Source organism: Gouania willdenowi, assembly GCF_900634775.1.
Source record: "Gouania willdenowi chromosome 24 unlocalized genomic scaffold, fGouWil2.1 scaffold_320_arrow_ctg1, whole genome shotgun sequence".
Lineage (NCBI taxonomy): Eukaryota > Metazoa > Chordata > Actinopteri > Blenniiformes > Gobiesocidae > Gouania > Gouania willdenowi.
In genome coordinates, this window is record NW_021144848.1 from 4434404 (window position 1) to 4452681 (window position 18278).

At 38.8% G+C, this 18278-nt stretch overlaps 1 protein-coding gene across 1 annotated transcript in view; it reads left to right on the top strand.

Moving 5' to 3' along the window:
• LOC114458187 (pleckstrin homology domain-containing family G member 3-like) overlaps positions 1–18278 on the top strand; it is a 36718-nt gene that overhangs the window by 4759 nt on the left and 13681 nt on the right.

The window sequence follows — 18278 nt, forward strand, 5'->3', positions numbered from 1 at the left end:
GAAATATAAATGTAATCATGGTTAACAAACCAGACAAGGGGTTCACCTAACAGAGAGCAAAATGTGTCAGTAAGTATGAGTAGTACGTTAGTATGAGTAGTACGCTAGTATGAGTAGTACTTTAGTATGAGTAGTACGCTAGTATGAGTAGTACGTTAGTATGAGTAGTACGCTAGTATGAGTAGTACGTTAGTATGAGTAGTACGCTAGTATGAGTAGTACGTTAGTATGAGTAGTACGTTAGTATGAGTAGTACGCTAGTATGAGTAGTACGCTAGTATGAGTAGTAAGCTCGTATGAGTAGTAAGCTAGTATGAGTAGTAAGCTCGTATGAGTAGTAAGCTAGTATGAGTAGTACGCTAGTATGAGTAGTAAGCTCGTATGAGTAGTAAGCTAGTATGTGTAGTACGCTAGTATGAGTAGTACGCTAGTATGAGTAGTAAGCTCGTATGAGTAGTAAGCTAGTATGTGTAGTACGCTAGTATGAGTAGTAAGCTCGTATGAGTAGTAAGCTAGTATGTGTAGTACGCTAGTATGAGTAGTACGCTAGTATGAGTAGTACGCTAGTATGAGTAGTAAGCTCGTATGAGTAGTAAGCTAGTATGAGTAGTACGCTAGTATGAGTAGTAAGCTCGTATGAGTAGTAAGCTAGTATGTGTAGTACGCTAGTATGAGTAGTAAGCTCGTATGAGTAGTAAGCTAGTATGTGTAGTACGCTAGTATGAGTAGTAAGCTCGTATGAGTAGTAAGCTAGTATGAGTAGTACGCTAGTATGAGTAGTAAGCTCGTATGAGTAGTAAGCTAGTATGTGTAGTACGCTAGTATGAGTAGTACGCTAGTATGAGTAGTAAGCTAGTATGTGTAGTACGCTAGTATGAGTAGTACGCTAGTATGAGTAGTAAGCTCGTATGAGTAGTAAGCTCGTATGAGTAGTAAGCTCGTATGAGTAGTAAGCTAGTATGAGTAGTACGCTAGTATGAGTAGTAAGCTCGTATGAGTAGTAAGCTAGTATGTGTAGTACGCTAGTATGAGTAGTACGCTAGTATGAGTAATAAGCTCGTATGAGTAGTAAGCTAGTATGAGTAGTACGCTAGTATGAGTAGTACGTTAGTATGAGTAGTAAACTCGTATGAGTAGTACGCTAGGATGAGTAGTACGCTAGTATGAGTAGTACGCTAGTATGAGTAGTACGCTAGTATGAGTAGTACGCTAGTATGAGTCGTAAGCTAGTATGAGTCGTAAGCTAGTATGAGTCGTATGCTAGTATGAGTAGTACATTAGTATGAGTAGTACGCTAGTATGAGTAGTAAGCTAGTATGAGTAGTACGCTAGGATGAGTAGTACGTTAGTATGAGTAGCACGCTAGTATGAGTAGTATGCTTTAGTAGTACTTTAGTAGTGTTTTAGTTGTACTTTAGTAGTGTTTTAGTAATACTTTAGTAGTGTTTTAGTAGTGCTTTAGTAGTACTTTAGTAGTGTTTTAGTCGTACTTTAGTAGTGTTTTAGTAGTGTTTTAGTAGTACTTTAGTAGTGTTTTAGTAGTACTTTAGTAGTGTTTTAGTAGTACTTTAGTAGTGCTTTAGTAGTACTTTTGTAGTGTTTTAGTAGTACTGTAGTAGTGTTTTAGTAGTACTTTAGTAGTGCTTTAGTAGTGTTTTAGTAGTACTTTAGTAGTGCTTTAGTAGTGTTTTATTAGTACTTTAGTAGTGTTTTAGTAGTACTTTAGTAGTGTTTAAGTAGTACTTTAGTAGTGCTTTAGTAGTGTTTTATTAGTACTTTAGTAGTGTTTTAGTAGTACTTTAGTAGTGTTTAAGTAGTACTTTAGTAGTGCTTAGTAGTGTTTTATTAGTACTTTAGTAGTGTTTTAGTAGTACTTTAGTAGTGTTTAAGTAGTACTTTAGTAGTGCTTTAGTAGTGTTTTATTAGTACTTTAGTAGTGTTTTAGTAGTACTTTAGTAGTTTTTAAGTAGTACTTTAGTAGTGCTTTAGTAGTGTTTTAGTAGTACTTTAGTAGTGCTTTAGTAGTGTTTTATTAGTACTTTAGTAGTGTTTTAGTAGTACTTTAGTAGTGTTTAAGTAGTACTTTAGTAGTGCTTTAGTAGTGTTTTATTAGTACTTTAGTAGTGTTTTAGTAGTACTTTAGTAGTGTTTAAGTAGTACTTTAGTAGTGCTTTAGTAGTGTTTTATTAGTACTTTAGTAGTGTTTTAGTAGTACTTTAGTAGTGTTTAAGTAGTACTTTAGTAGTGTTCAAGTAGTACTTTAGTAGTACTTTAGTAGTGTTTTAGTAGTGTTTTAGTAGTACTTTAGTAGTGCTTTATTAGTGCTTTAGTAGTACTTTAGTAGTACTTATTTAGTATTTAGTAGTTAGTAGTGATTTAGGAGTGATTTAGTAGTTAATGGTGTTCTAGTAGTGATTTAGTAGTTAGTAATGATTTTGTAGTGATTTAGTAGTAAATGGTGTTCTAGTAGTGCTTTAGTAGTTCGTAGTGCTTTAGTAGTTAGTAGTGATTTTGTAGTTAATGGTGTTCTAGTAGTGATTTAGTAGTTAGTAATGATTTTGTAGTGATTTAGTAGTAAATGGTGTTCTAGTAGTCATTTAGTAGTCATTTAGTAGTTAGTAGTGATTTAGTCGTTAATGGTGTTCTAGTAGTGCTTTAGTAGTTTGTAGTGCTTTAGTAGTTAGTAGTGATTTAGTAGTTAATGGTGTTCTAGTCGTGATTTAGTAGTTAATGGTGTTCTAGTAGTGATTTAGTAGTTATTTAGTATTTAATGGTGTTCTAGTCGTAATTTAGTAGTGCTTTAGTAGTGCTTTAGTAGTACTTTAGTAGTACTTATTTAGTATTTAGTAGTTAGTAGTGATTTAGGAGTGATTTAGTAGTTAATGGTGTTCTAGTAGTGATTTAGTAGTTAGTAATGATTTTGTAGTGATTTAGTAGTAAATGGTGTTCTAGTAGTGCTTTAGTAGTTCGTAGTGCTTTAGTAGTTAGTAGTGATTTTGTAGTTAATGGTGTTCTAGTAGTGATTTAGTAGTTAGTAATGATTTTGTAGTGATTTAGTAGTAAATGGTGTTCTAGTAGTGATTTAGTAGTCATTTAGTAGTTAGTAGTGATTTAGTCGTTAATGGTGTTCTAGTAGTGCTTTAGTAGTTTGTAGTGCTTTAGTAGTTAGTAGTGATTTAGTAGTTAATGGTGTTCTAGTCGTGATTTAGTAGTGATTTAGTAGTTAATGGTGTTCTAGTAGTGATTTAGTAGTTATTTAGTATTTAATGGTGTTCTAGTCGTAATTTAGTAGTGCTTTAGTAGATAGTAGTACTTTAGTAGTGATTTAGGAGTGATTTAGTAGTTAATGGTGTTCTAGTAGTGATTTAGTAGTTAGTAGTGATTTAGTAGTTCGTAGTGATTTAGTGGTGCTTTAGTAGTTAGTAGTGATTTTGTAGTGATTTTGTAGTTAATGGTGTTCTAGTAGTGATTTAGTAGTTAATAATGTTCTAGTAGTGATTTAGTAGTTAATGGTGTTCTCGTAGTGATTTAGTAGTTAATAGTGATTTAGTAGTGATTTAGTAGTTAATGGTGTTCTCGTAGTGATTTAGTAATTAGTAGTGATTTAGTAGTTAATGGTGTTCTCGTAGTGATTTAGTAGTTAGTAGTGATTTAGTAGTGATTTAGTAGTTAATGGTGTTCTCGTAGTGATTTAGTAATTAGTAGTGATTTAGTAGTTAATGGTGTTCTGGTAGTGATTTAGTGGTGTTTAGTAGTTAGTAGTGATTTAGTAGTTAATAAGGTTCTAGTAGTGATTTAGTAGTTAATGGTGTTCTCGTAGTGATTTAGTAATTAGTAGTGATTTAGTAGTTATTGGTGTTCTCGTAGTGATTTAGTAGTTAGTATTAGTAGTGATTTAGTAGTTATGGTGTTCTCGTAGTGATTTAGTAATTAGTAGTGATTTAGTAGTTAATGGTGTTCTGGTAGTGATTTAGTGGTGTTTAGTAGTTAGTAGTGATTTAGTAGTTAATAAGGTTCTAGTAGTGATTTAGTAGTTAGTAGTGATTTAGTAGTTAGTAGTGATTTAGTAGTGAATTAGTAGTTAATGGTGTTCTGGTAGTGATTTAGTGGTGCTTTAGTAGTTAGTAGTGATTTAGTAGTTAATAGTGTTCTTTAGTGTTTTAGTAGTTAGTAGTGATTTAGTAGTTAATGGTGTTCTAGTAGTGATTTAGTAGATAATAGTGATTTAGTAGTGATTTAGTAGTTAATGGTGTTCTAGTCGTGATTTAGTATAGTAGTGATTTAGTAGTTAATGGTGTTCTTTAGTGATTTAGTAGTTAGTAGTGATTTAGTAGTTAATGGTGTTCTAGTCGTGATTTAGTATAGTAGTGATTTATTAGCTAATGGTGTTCTTTAGTGATTTAGTAGTTAGTAGTGATTTAGTAGTGATTTAGTAGTTAATGGTGTTCTAGTAGTGATTTAGTAGTGATTCAGTAGTTAATGGTGTTCTAGTAGTGATTTAGCAATTAATGGTGTTCTGGTAGTGATTTAGTGGTGTTTAGTAGTCAGTAGTGATTTAGTAGTTAATGGTGTTCTAGTAGTGATTTAGTAGTGATTCAGTAGTTAATGGTGTTCTAGTAGTGATTTAGCAATTAATGGTGTCCTGGTAGTGATTTAGTGGTGTTTAGTAGTCAGTAGTGATTTAGTAGTTAATGGTGTTCTAGTAGTGATTTAGTAGTGATTCAGTAGTTAATGGTGTTCTAGTAGTGATTTAGCAATTACTGGTGTTCTGGTAGTGATTTAGTGGTGTTTAGTAGTCAGTAGTGATTTAGTAGTTAATGGTGTTCTAGTAGTGATTTAGTAGTTAATGGTGTTCTAGTAGTGATTTAGTAGTTAATGGTGTTCTGGTAGTGATTTAGTGGTGTTTAGTAGTTAGTAGTGATTTTGTAGTGATTTAGTAGTGATTTAGTAGTTAATGGTGTTCTTTAGTGATTTAGTAGTTTGTAGTGATTTAGTAGTTAATGCTGTTCTAGTAGTGATTTAGTAGTGATTTAGTAGTTAATGGTGTTCTGGTAGTGATTTAGTGGTGTTTAGTAGTTAGTAGTGATTTAGTAGTGATTTAGTAGTTAATGGTGTTCTTTAGTGATTTAGTAGTTTGTAGTGATTTAGTAGTTAATGCTGTTCTAGTAGTGATTTAGTAGTTAATGGTGTTCTAGTAGTGATTTAGTAGTTTGTAGTGATTTAGTAGTTAATGCTGTTCTAGTAGTGATTTAGTAGTGATTTAGTAGTTAATGGTGTTCTGGTAGTGATTTAGTGGTGTTTAGTAGTTAGTAGTGATTTAGTAGTTAATGGTGTTTTAGTAGTGATTTAGTAGTTAGTAGTGATTTAGTAGTTAATGGTGTTCTTTAGTGATTTAGTAGTGATTTAGTAGTTAGTTGTGATTTAGTAGTTTGTAGTGATTTTGTAGTTAATGGTGTTCTTTAGTGGTTTAGTAGTGATTTAGTAGTTAATGGTGTTCTAGTCGTGATTTAGTGGTGCTTTAGTAGTTAGTAGTGATTTTGTAGTGATTTTGTAATTAATGGTGTTCTTTAGTGATTTTGTAGTGATTTAGTAGTTAGTAGTGATTTAGTAGTTAATGGTGTTCTAGTAGTGATTTAGTAGTTTGTAGTGATTTAGTAGTTAATGGTGTTCTAGTAGTGATTTAGTAGTGATTTAGTAGTTTGTAGTGATTTAGTAGTTAATGGTGTTCTAGTAGTGATTTAGTAGTGTTTAGTAGTTAGTAGTGATTTAGTAGTGATTTAGTAGTTAATTGTGTTCTGGAAGTGATTTAGTAGTTAATGGTGTTCTTTAGTGATTTAGTAGTTAGTAGTGATTTAGTAGTTAATGGTGTTCTAGTAGTGATTTAGTAGTGATTTAGTAGTTAATGGTGTTCTAGTAGTGATTTAGTAGTTAATGGTGTTCTAGTAGTGATTTAGTAGTGTTTAGTAGTTAGTAGTGATTTAGTAGTTATTGGTGTTCTTTAGTAGTTAGTAGTGATTTAGTAGTTAATGGTGTTCTTTAGTAGTTAGTAGTGATTTAGTAGTTAATAGTGTTTTTTAGTGATTTAGTAGTTAGTAGTGATTTAGTAGTTAATGGTGTTCTAGTAGTGATTTAGTAGTGATTTAGTAGTTAATGGTGTTCTAGTAGTGATTTAGTAGTTAATGGTGTTCTAGTAGTGATTTAGTAGTTAATGGTGTTCTAGTAGTGATTTAGTAGTGTTTAGTAGTTAGTAGTGATTTAGTAGTTATTGGTGTTCTTTAGTAGTTAGTAGTGATTTAGTAGTTAATGGTGTTCTTTAGTAGTTAGTAGTGATTTAGTAGTTAATAGTGTTTTTTAGTGATTTAGTAGTTAGTAGTGATTTAGTAGTTAATGGTGTTCTAGTAGTGATTTAGTAGATAATAGTGATTTAGTAGTGATTTAGTAGTTAATGGTGTTCTAGTCGTGATTTAGTATAGTAGTGATTTAGTAGTTAATGGTGTTCTAGTAGTGAGTTAGTAGTGTTTAGTAGTTAGTAGTGATTTAGTAGTTAATGGTGTTCTTTAGTAGTTAGTAGTGTTTAGTAGTTAATGGTGTTCTAGTAGTGATTTAGTAGTGTTTAGTAGTTAGTAGTGATTTAGTAGTTAATGGTGTTCTAGTAGTGAGTTAGTAGTGTTTAGTAGTTAGTAGTGATTTAGTAGTTAATGGTGTTCTAGTAGTGAGTTAGTAGTGTTTAGTAGTTAGTAGTGATTTAGTAGTTAATGGTGTTCTTTAGTAGTTAGTAGTGATTTAGTAGTTAATGGTGTTCTAGTAGTGATTTAAGATTAAGATTAAGATTAAGATTAAATCGGGGCTTTCGCCTTTAATTGGCCATGTAATGTTATTACATTAATGGAATTTGTCCTCTGCATTTAACCCATCCGTGAGGAACAGTGGGCAGCCATTTTTGCGGCGCCTGGGGAGCAGTTCGGGGTTAAGGGACTTGCTCAACATCCCATAGTGATGGCCCAGGTGAGGCTTGAACCGGCAACCCTCCGATTACAAGCCCAGCATCTTTAACCACTAGGCCACCACTCCCCATTTAGTAGTGTTTAGTAGTGATTTAGTAGTTAATGGTGTTCTAGTAGTGATTTAGTCGTGTTTAGTAGTTAGTAGTGATTTAGTAGTTAATTGTGTTCTAGAAGTGATTTCAGAATCAGAAATGTTTTAATGGCCAAGTACAGTTTTTAGGACAGTACAAGAAATTTGTCTTGGTAGATGGTGCACGAAACAAAAACAAAGAAAACAAAGAACAAAGAAACAGCCCAGCAACAATAATAATAATAATAATAATGATAAATATAAAGGATGAGGGATAAATAAAGGATAGATATCTTTTATACAGATAACCAGTTCAAACAGGTTCCATTAATACAGGTAACGAGTGGAGGAGGAGCCTCTTAAAGAAGAAGTTACAGGTCTGTGAGAGACAGAGATCTTTCTTGTTTGAAGTGACCAAATACTTATTTTCCACCATAATTTACAAATAAATTCTTTAAAAATCCTACAATGTGAATTCCTGGATTTTTTTTCACATTCTGTCTCTCACAGTTGAAGTGAACCTATGATGAAAATTACAGACCTCTGTCATCATTTTAAGTGGGAGAACTTGCACAATTGGTGGCTGACTAAATACTTTTTTTGCCCCACTGTATATATATAGTGCAGCCGATCATGTCATCATGGAGGTGGTGATCGGGTGGGGGGGGGGGGTGTGTTCATGTGGATGGTGGCAGAGGGAAAGAAGCTGTTTTTGTGTCTGGAGGTTCTGGTCCTGATGGACCTAAACCTCCTTCCAGAAGGGAGAGATTGAAACAGTTTATGACCGGGGTGGGAGGAGTCAGCCACAATCTTTCCTGCACGCCTCAAAATCCTGGAGGGATTTTTTTTATTTAGAAATACTAGTTTTTAACTCCTGTGAGGAAACACAATAAAAACTAATAAAAAATGAAAACTATAATTAAACAAAAATGTATGTCAAAAATATAGGTAGATATAAGTTATAGTAACGTATTATTCTGACTTCTCCTTTTTAATTAATCATGTCATATAAAGATGTATTAATTTACCCTCAGAGATCAATGATTTACTGAATCTGATCAGGTTTATTGATTAAGTTTTGATCAATTTATTTTAAATTAACCTAATTTAAATGATCCTGATGACATCATTCCAGATTGTAATAATTAAACTAAAATAGATACATCAGTTATTTCACCACTAGGGGTCAGAATATTTACAGTTTCAGAAGTGATCAATAATCTATGATGTTTCAGACTCTACAATCACTGGTATTGATGATCTCGTTCACAACAACAGAACAACTTTATCCACAGATCTTCTGTAGCTGATGAGATGTTTAAACGCTCTGAGCAGGTGAAGATGATTAATGCTGACTCATGTTTTCATTGAGCACAGCAGATGATAAACATGATGAACAGACACATTAAAGTTAAACAGACACTGGTGAGTCACTGATGATTAGTGAACATTAAAAAACCTCCTTTTCCTCACAGTGACAGTGTTTCAACCTGATTCTGTCCATTTCAGAGTTCAACGGTAGATTCAGTTTTCATTGTTTGATTCCGTGATGCCATTAACGTAGATTTTATAGACCCTAGTGTAGATGTTAACGCACTCACTGTAGCGCATGCAAGCGTGTGTCCTGTAACCATCTTTGATTGGTCAATAGCCCAGGAAGGCGGTTCTCTACATTTCTGATTGGTGAACATACTGTATATACTGTATATATCACTCAAATGATGGAGACGGAAGAAAAACCTCCAGCGTCTGAGGTTACGTTATCACAGTAGTGAAAACCTTAATACTGATGTGATTAACGTTAATGTGAGACCCTTCAGATCCAACTGTACAGTATCCATTTTCTTATTTTTAGGACATACTTGAAAAAATATCTTCTAACAGCCTTTTCACACTCTGGAAGTGTGCATATGTGACCAGCAGGGGTCATAGGTCAGAGGGATATCAATGTAAACACGATGCTGTTTGTGCTATACGCTGATATTTTCAGCTGACTTTTTGTACAATAAAGGTCGGTTTAATGTATCTGATATTCAATATATTGCAGGTCAACACAGACTGTACTCACTCACTTATACTGGCTTTAAACAAACACGTTTCAATGAATATTTGCACTTTTAATGGATGAGGAGTCATTAAAAAAAAACAAAACTGTAATCTACTGTAATAATAAAACAGTATGTTTGTTTCCCACATCAGAATCAGAATAGTTTTACTGCCAAGTAGAGTTTAAAATAATACAAGGAAAGTGAGTTGGTCTAATGTTAATGTGTTCATCACTAATAATTGATCCATATCACAGACATATACTGTACATGTATATAAACTAGCCATTATTTAACACCAGGCAGGTTTTACACTATGAGTTCTCACTTTGAAATGGTACATTTATGAGGTACACCATCCATTAACCAGGTTCATATGATTATCTTTTAATAAAATATTATATTATTTAAATGTATAAATTTAAAGGAAGTGCACGATGGAAAGGGTCATTTCATTTACACATTGTTAAATACACCTCTCTTTACGTTTATACTATACTTATATTATGCTTTATTAAACCCCTCAGTGTTTAATAAAGTATTTTCTGATTCTGATGAAGTGAAACATCACTGATCAGCTGATTCATGTTTACTAAATGTGACGATAACCTGAGTCACTGTTGATACGTCAGGAAAAAACAGAATATTCAGTTAGTGTGTAGCATTAGCTTTAGCAGCATTAGCTTTAGCAGCATTAGCTTTAGCAGCATTAGCTTTAGCAGCTAACTCAGTCTTTCTGCCTCAGAGATTGATGCCACGTTTATGTAAAAACTCTTTTAATAACTCAACACTCCAACGGGTAAAATAATGTAAATCTGTGTCAGACTAACTTCCGACACCATCAGCCATGGAGAGTTTATCCTCTGACCTTTGACCTACTGCGGTAGAACTGAACCAGTACGAGAGTGAAAAGGCTTATTGGTTCCATTGCAGTCATAATGCAGTGTTGGTGTTTTATTAATATAGAAAATATTCCTAATAAACCGTCTGCCTTCTCATTTTTATTGCTCGAATATTGTTTTTTTATATGTTCTTTTTGTCTTTATATTTAAACTATGATAATAAAACTATTAAAACCAAAAGTCAACGGACAAAACAAATGACTGTTTATAATATTTGTGTGAAGAAACGTTTATAAAAACCATGAATATTCTGTAAAACACTCATTTCTCACAGGACTGACAGCAGGGATAACTTAATCCTGATTGTTAACCTGTAGCAGGTTAGCTGTAGAGGCTAAATCACCATGGTAACAGGTTAGCTGTAGAGGCTACATCACCATGGTTACAGGTTAGCTGTAGAGGCTAAATCACCATGGTTACAGGTTAGCTGTAGAGGCTACATCACCATGGTAACAGGTTAGCTGTAGAGGCTAAATCACCATGGTAACAGGTTAGCTGTAGAGGCTAAATCACCATGGTTACAGGTTAGCTGTAGAGGCTACATCACCATGGTAACAGGTTAGCTGTAGAGGCTACATCACCATGGTCACAGGTTAGCTGTAGAGGCTACATCACCATGGTCACAGGTTAGCTGTAGAGGCTAAATCACCATGGTTACAGGTTAGCTGTAGAGGCTACATCACCATGGTAACAGGTTAGCTGTAGAGGCTAAATCGCCATGGTTACAGGTTAGCTGTAGAGGCTACATCACCATGGTAACAGGTTAGCTGTAGAGGCTACATCACCATGGTAACAGGTTAGCTGTAGAGGCTACATCACCATGGTTACAGGTTAGCTGTAGAGGCTACATCACCATGGTAACAGGTTAGCTGTAGAGGCTACATCACCATGGTTACAGGTTAGCTGTAGAGGCTAAATCACCATGGTTACAGGTTAGCTGTAGAGGCTACATCACCATGGTAACAGGTTAGCTGTAGAGGCTAAATCACCATGGTTACAGGTTAGCTGTAGAGGCTACATCACCATGGTAACAGGTTAGCTGTAGAGGATACATCACCATGGTAACAGGTTAGCTGTAGAGGCTACATCACCATGGTTACAGGTTAGCTGTAGAAGCTAAATCACCATGGTAACAGGTTAGCTGTAGAGGCCACACAACCATGGTTACAGGTTAGCTGTAGAGGCTACATCACCATGGTTACAGGTTAGCTGTAGAGGCTACATCACCATGGTAACAGGTTAGCTGTAGAGGCTACATCACCATGGTTACAGGTTAGCTGTAGAGGCTAAATCACCATGGTTACAGGTTAGCTGTAGAGGCTACATCACCATGGTTACAAGTTAGCTGTAGAGGCTACATCACCATGGTAACAGGTTAGCTGTAGAGGCTACATCACCATGGTAACAGGTTAGCTGTAGAGGCTACATCACCATGGTAACAGGTTAGCTGTAGAGGCCACATCACCATGGTTACAGGTTAGCTGTAGAGGCTAAATCACCATGGTAACAGGTTAGCTGTAGAGGCTAAATCACAATGGTAACAGGTTAGCTGTAGAGGCTAAATCACCATGGTAACAGGTTAGCTGTTGAGGCTAAATCACCATGGTAACAGGTTAGCTGTAGAGGCTAAATCACCATGGTAACAGGTTAGCTGTTGAGGCTAAATCACCATGGTAACAGGTTAGCTGTAGAGGCTACATCACCATGGTTACAGGTTAGCTGTAGAGGCTACATCACCATGTTTACAGGTTAGCTGTAGAGGCTAAATCACCATGGTTACAGGTTAGCTGTAGAGGCTAAATCACCACGGTTACAGGTTAGCTGTTGAGGCTAAATCACCATGGTTACAGGTTAGCTGTAGAGGCTACATCACCACGGTAACAGGTTAGCTGTAGAGGCTATATCACCATGGTTACAGGTTAGCTGTAGAGGCTACATCACCACGGTTACAGGTTAGCTGTAGAGGCTACATCACCATGGTTACAGATTAGCTGTAGAGGCTACATCACCACGGTAACAGGTTAGCTGTAGAGGCTACATCACCATGGTAACAGGTTAGCTGTAGAGGCTAAATCACGATGGTTACAGGTTAGCTGTAGAGGCTACATCACCATGGTAACAGGTTAGCTGTAGAGGCTAAATCACCATGGTTACAGGTTAGCTGTAGAGGCTAAATCACCATGGTTACAGGTTAGCTGTAGAGGCTAAATCACCACGGTTACAGGTTAGCTGTAGAGGCTAAATCACCATGGTTACAGGTTAGCTGTAGAGGCTAAATCACCACGGTTACAGGTTAGCTGTCGAGGCTAAATCGCCATGGTTACAGGTTAGCTGTAGAGGCTAAATCACCACGGTTACAGGCTAGCTGTAGAGGCTACATCGCCATGGTAACAGGTTAGCTGTAGGGGCTACATCACCACGGTTACAGGTTAGCTGTAGACGCTACATCGCCATGGTAACAGGTTAGCTGTAGGGGCTACATCACCATGGTTACAGGTTAGCTGTAGAGGCTAAATCGCCATGGTTACAGGTTAGCTGTAGAGGCTACATCACCATGGTAACAGGTTAGCTGTAGAGGCTAAATCGCCATGGTTACAGGTTAGCTGTAGAGGCTACATCACCATGGTAACAGGTTAGCTGTAGAGGCTACATCACCATGGTAACAGGTTAGCTGTAGAGGCTACATCACCATGGTTACAGGTTTGCTGTAGAGGCTACATCACCATGGTAACAGGTTAGCTGTAGAGGCTACATCACCATGGTAACAGGTTAGCTGTAGAGGCTAAATCACCATGGTAACAGGTTAGCTGTAGAGGCTACATCACCACGGTTACAGGTTAGCTGTAGAGGCTACATCACCATGGTTACAGGTTAGCTGTAGAGGCTACATCACCACGGTAACAGGTTAGCTGTAGAGGCTACATCACCATGGTAACAGGTTAGCTGTAGAGGCTAAATCACCATGGTTACAGGTTAGCTGTAGAGGCTACATCACCATGGTAACAGGTTAGCTGTAGAGGCTACATCACCATGGTTACAGGTTTGCTGTAGAGGCTACATCACCATGGTAACAGGTTAGCTGTAGAGGCTACATCACCATGGTAACAGGTTAGCTGTAGAGGCTAAATCACCATGGTAACAGGTTAGCTGTAGAGGCTACATCACCACGGTTACAGGTTAGCTGTAGAGGCTACATCACCATGGTTACAGGTTAGCTGTAGAGGCTACATCACCACGGTAACAGGTTAGCTGTAGAGGCTACATCACCATGGTAACAGGTTAGCTGTAGAGGCTAAATCACCATGGTTACAGGTTAGCTGTAGAGGCTACATCACCATGGTAACAGGTTAGCTGTAGAGGCTAAATCACCATAGTTACAGGTTAGCTGTAGAGGCTACATCACCATGGTAACAGGTTAGCTGTAGAGGCTACATCACCATGGTAACAGGTTAGCTGTAGAGGCTACATCACCATGGTTACAGGTTAGCTGTAGAGGCTAAATCACCATGGTTACAGGTTAGCTGTAGAGGCTACATCACCATGGTAACAGGTTAGCTGTAGAGGCTAAATCACCATGGTAACAGGTTAGCTGTAGAGGCTAAATCACCATGGTTACAGGTTAGCTGTAGAGGCTACATCACCATGGTAACAGGTTAGCTGTAGAGGCTACATCACCATGGTTACAGGTTAGCTGTAGAGGCTAAATCACCATGGTTACAGGTTAGCTGTAGAGGCTACATCACCATGGTAACAGGTTAGCTGTAGAGGCTAAATCGCCATGGTTACAGGTTAGCTGTAGAGGCTACATCACCATGGTAACAGGTTAGCTGTAGAGGCTACATCACCATGGTAACAGGTTAGCTGTAGAGGCTACATCACCATGGTTACAGGTTAGCTGTAGAGGCTACATCACCATGGTAACAGGTTAGCTGTAGAGGCTACATCACCATGGTTACAGGTTAGCTGTAGAGGCTAAATCACCATGGTTACAGGTTAGCTGTAGAGGCTACATCACCATGGTAACAGGTTAGCTGTAGAGGCTAAATCACCATGGTTACAGGTTAGCTGTAGAGGCTACATCACCATGGTAACAGGTTAGCTGTAGAGGATACATCACCATGGTAACAGGTTAGCTGTAGAGGCTACATCACCATGGTAACAGGTTAGCTGTAGAGGCTACATCACCATGGTTACAGGTTAGCTGTAGAGGCTAAATCACCATAGTTACAGGTTAGCTGTAGAGGCTACATCACCATGGTAACAGGTTAGCTGTAGAGGCTACATCACCATGGTAACAGGTTAGCTGTAGAGGCTACATCACCATGGTTACAGGTTAGCTGTAGAGGCTAAATCACCATGGTTACAGGTTAGCTGTAGAGGCTACATCACCATGGTAACAGGTTAGCTGTAGAGGCTAAATCACCATGGTAACAGGTTAGCTGTAGAGGCTAAATCACCATGGTTACAGGTTAGCTGTAGAGGCTAATCACCACGATTTAGCCTCTACAGCTAACCTGTTACCAACAGGTTAGCTGTAAAGGCTAAATCGCCATGGTTACAGGTTAGCTGTAGAGGCTACATCACCATGGTAACAGGTTAGCTGTAGAGGCTACATCACCATGGTAACAGGTTAGCTGTAGAGGCTACATCACCATGGTTACAGGTTAGCTGTAGAGGCTACATCACCATGGTAACAGGTTAGCTGTAGAGGCTACATCACCATGGTTACAGGTTAGCTGTAGAGGCTAAATCACCATGGTTACAGGTTAGCTGTAGAGGCTACATCACCATGGTAACAGGTTAGCTGTAGAGGCTACATCACCATGGTAACAGGTTAGCTGTAGAGGCTACATCACCATGGTTACAGGTTAGCTGTAGAGGCTACATCACCATGGTAACAGGTTAGCTGTAGAGGCCACATCACCATGGTTACAGGTTAGCTGTAGAGGCTAAATCACCATGGTAACAGGTTAGCTGTAGAGGCTAAATCACCATGGTAACAGGTTAGCTGTTGAGGCTAAATCACCATGGTAACAGGTTAGCTGTAGAGGTTAAATCACCATGGTAACAGGTTAGCTGTTGAAGCTAAATCACCATGGTAACAGGTTAGCTGTAGAGGCTACATCACCATGGTTACAGGTTAGCTGTAGAGGCTACATCACCATGGTAACAGGTTAGCTGTAGAGGCTACATCACCATGGTAACAGGTTAGCTGTAGAGGCTACATCACCATGGTAACAGGTTAGCTGTAGAGGCTACATCACCATGGTTACAGGTTTGCTGTAGAGGCTACATCACCATGGTAACAGGTTAGCTGTAGAGGCTACATCACCATGGTAACAGGTTAGCTGTAGAGGCTAAATCACCATGGTAACAGGTTAGCTGTAGAGGCTACATCACCACGGTTACAGGTTAGCTGTAGAGGCTACATCACCATGGTTACAGGTTAGCTGTAGAGGCTACATCACCACGGTAACAGGTTAGCTGTAGAGGCTACATCACCATGGTAACAGGTTAGCTGTAGAGGCTAAATCACCATGGTTACAGGTTAGCTGTAGAGGCTACATCACCATGGTAACAGGTTAGCTGTAGAGGCTAAATCACCATAGTTACAGGTTAGCTGTAGAGGCTACATCACCATGGTAACAGGTTAGCTGTAGAGGCTACATCACCATGGTAACAGGTTAGCTGTAGAGGCTACATCACCATGGTTACAGGTTAGCTGTAGAGGCTAAATCACCATGGTTACAGGTTAGCTGTAGAGGCTACATCACCATGGTAACAGGTTAGCTGTAGAGGCTAAATCACCATGGTAACAGGTTAGCTGTAGAGGCTAAATCACCATGGTTACAGGTTAGCTGTAGAGGCTACATCACCATGGTAACAGGTTAGCTGTAGAGGCTACATCACCATGGTTACAGGTTAGCTGTAGAGGCTAAATCACCATGGTTACAGGTTAGCTGTAGAGGCTACATCACCATGGTAACAGGTTAGCTGTAGAGGCTAAATCGCCATGGTTACAGGTTAGCTGTAGAGGCTACATCACCATGGTAACAGGTTAGCTGTAGAGGCTACATCACCATGGTAACAGGTTAGCTGTAGAGGCTACATCACCATGGTTACAGGTTAGCTGTAGAGGCTACATCACCATGGTTACAGGTTAGCTGTAGAGGCTAAATCACCATGGTTACAGGTTAGCTGTAGAGGCTACATCACCATGGTAACAGGTTAGCTGTAGAGGCTAAATCACCATGGTTACAGGTTAGCTGTAGAGGCTACATCACCATGGTAACAGGTTAGCTGTAGAGGATACATCACCATGGTAACAGGTTAGCTGTAGAGGCTACATCACCATGGTTACAGGTTAGCTGTAGAGGCTAAATCACCATGGTAACAGGTTAGCTGTAGAGGCTAAATCACCATGGTTACAGGTTAGCTGTAGAGGCTACATAACCATGGTAACAGGTTAGCTGTAGAGGCTAAATCACCATAGTTACAGGTTAGCTGTAGAGGCTACATCACCATGGTAACAGGTTAGCTGTAGAGGCTACATCACCATGGTAACAGGTTAGCTGTAGAGGCTACATCACCATGGTTACAGGTTAGCTGTAGAGGCTAAATCACCATGGTTACAGGTTAGCTGTAGAGGCTACATCACCATGGTAACAGGTTAGCTGTAGAGGCTAAATCACCATGGTAACAGGTTAGCTGTAGAGGCTAAATCACCATGGTTACAGGTTAGCTGTAGAGGCTAATCACCACGATTTAGCCTCTACAGCTAACCTGTTACCAACAGGTTAGCTGTAAAGGCTAAATCGCCATGGTTACAGGTTAGCTGTAGAGGCTACATCACCATGGTAACAGGTTAGCTGTAGAGGCCACATCACCATGGTTACAGGTTAGCTGTAGAGGCTACATCACCATGGTAACAGGTTAGCTGTAGAGGCTACATCACCATGGTAACAGGTTAGCTGTAGAGGCTACATCACCATGGTAACAGGTTAGCTGTAGAGGCTACATCACCATGGTAACAGGTTAGCTGTAGAGGCTAAATCACCATGGTTACAGGTTAGCTGTAGAGGCTACATCACCATGGTAACAGGTTAGCTGTAGAGGCTACATCACCATGGTTACAGGTTAGCTGTAGAGGCTACATCACCATGGTTACAGGTTAGCTGTAGAGGCTACATCACCATGGTTACAGGTTAGCTGTAGAGGCTACATCACCATGGTAACAGGTTAGCTGTAGAGGCTACATCACCATGGTAACAGGTTAGCTGTAGAGGCTACATCACCATGGTAACAGGTTAGCTGTAGAGGCTAAATCACCATGGTTACAGGTTAGCTGTAGAGGCTAAATCACCATGGTTACAGGTTAGCTGTAGAGGCTACATCACCACGGTTACAGGTTAGCTGTTGAGGCTAAATCACCATGGTTACAGGTTAGCTGTAGAGGCTACATCACCACGGTAACAGGTTAGCTGTAGAGGCTACATCACCACGGTTACAGGTTAGCTGTAGAGGCTACATCACCATGGTTACAGATTAGCTGTAGAGGCTACATCACCACGGTAACAGGTTAGCTGTAGAGGCTACATCACCATGGTAACAGGTTAGCTGTAGAGGCTAAATCACGATGGTTACAGGTTAGCTGTAGAGGCTACATCACCATGGTAACAGGTTAGCTGTAGAGGCTAAATCACCATGGTTACAGGTTAGCTGTAGAGGCTAAATCGCCATGGTTACAGGTTAGCTGTAGAGGCTAAATCACCACGGTTACAGGTTAGCTGTCGAGGCTAAATCGCCATGGTTACAGGTTAGCTGTAGAGGCTAAATCGCCATGGTTACAGGTTAGCTGTAGAGGCTACATCACCATGGTAACAGGTTAGCTGTAGAGGCTAAATCAGCATGGTTACAGGTTAGCTGTAGAGGCTACATCACCATGGTAACAGGTTAGCTGTAGAGGCTAAATCACCATGGTTACAGGTTAGCTGTAGAGGCTAAATCGCCATGGTTACAGGTTAGCTGTAGAGGCTAAATCACCACGGTTACAGGTTAGCTGTCGAGGCTAAATCGCCATGGTTACAGGTTAGCTGTAGAGGCTAAATCACCACGGTTACAGGTTAGCTGTAGAGGCTACATCGCCATGGTAACAGGTTAGCTGTAGAGGCTACATCGCCACGGTAACAGGTTAGCTGTAGAGGCTACATCACCATGGTTACAGGTTAGCTGTAGAGGCTAAATCGCCATGGTTACA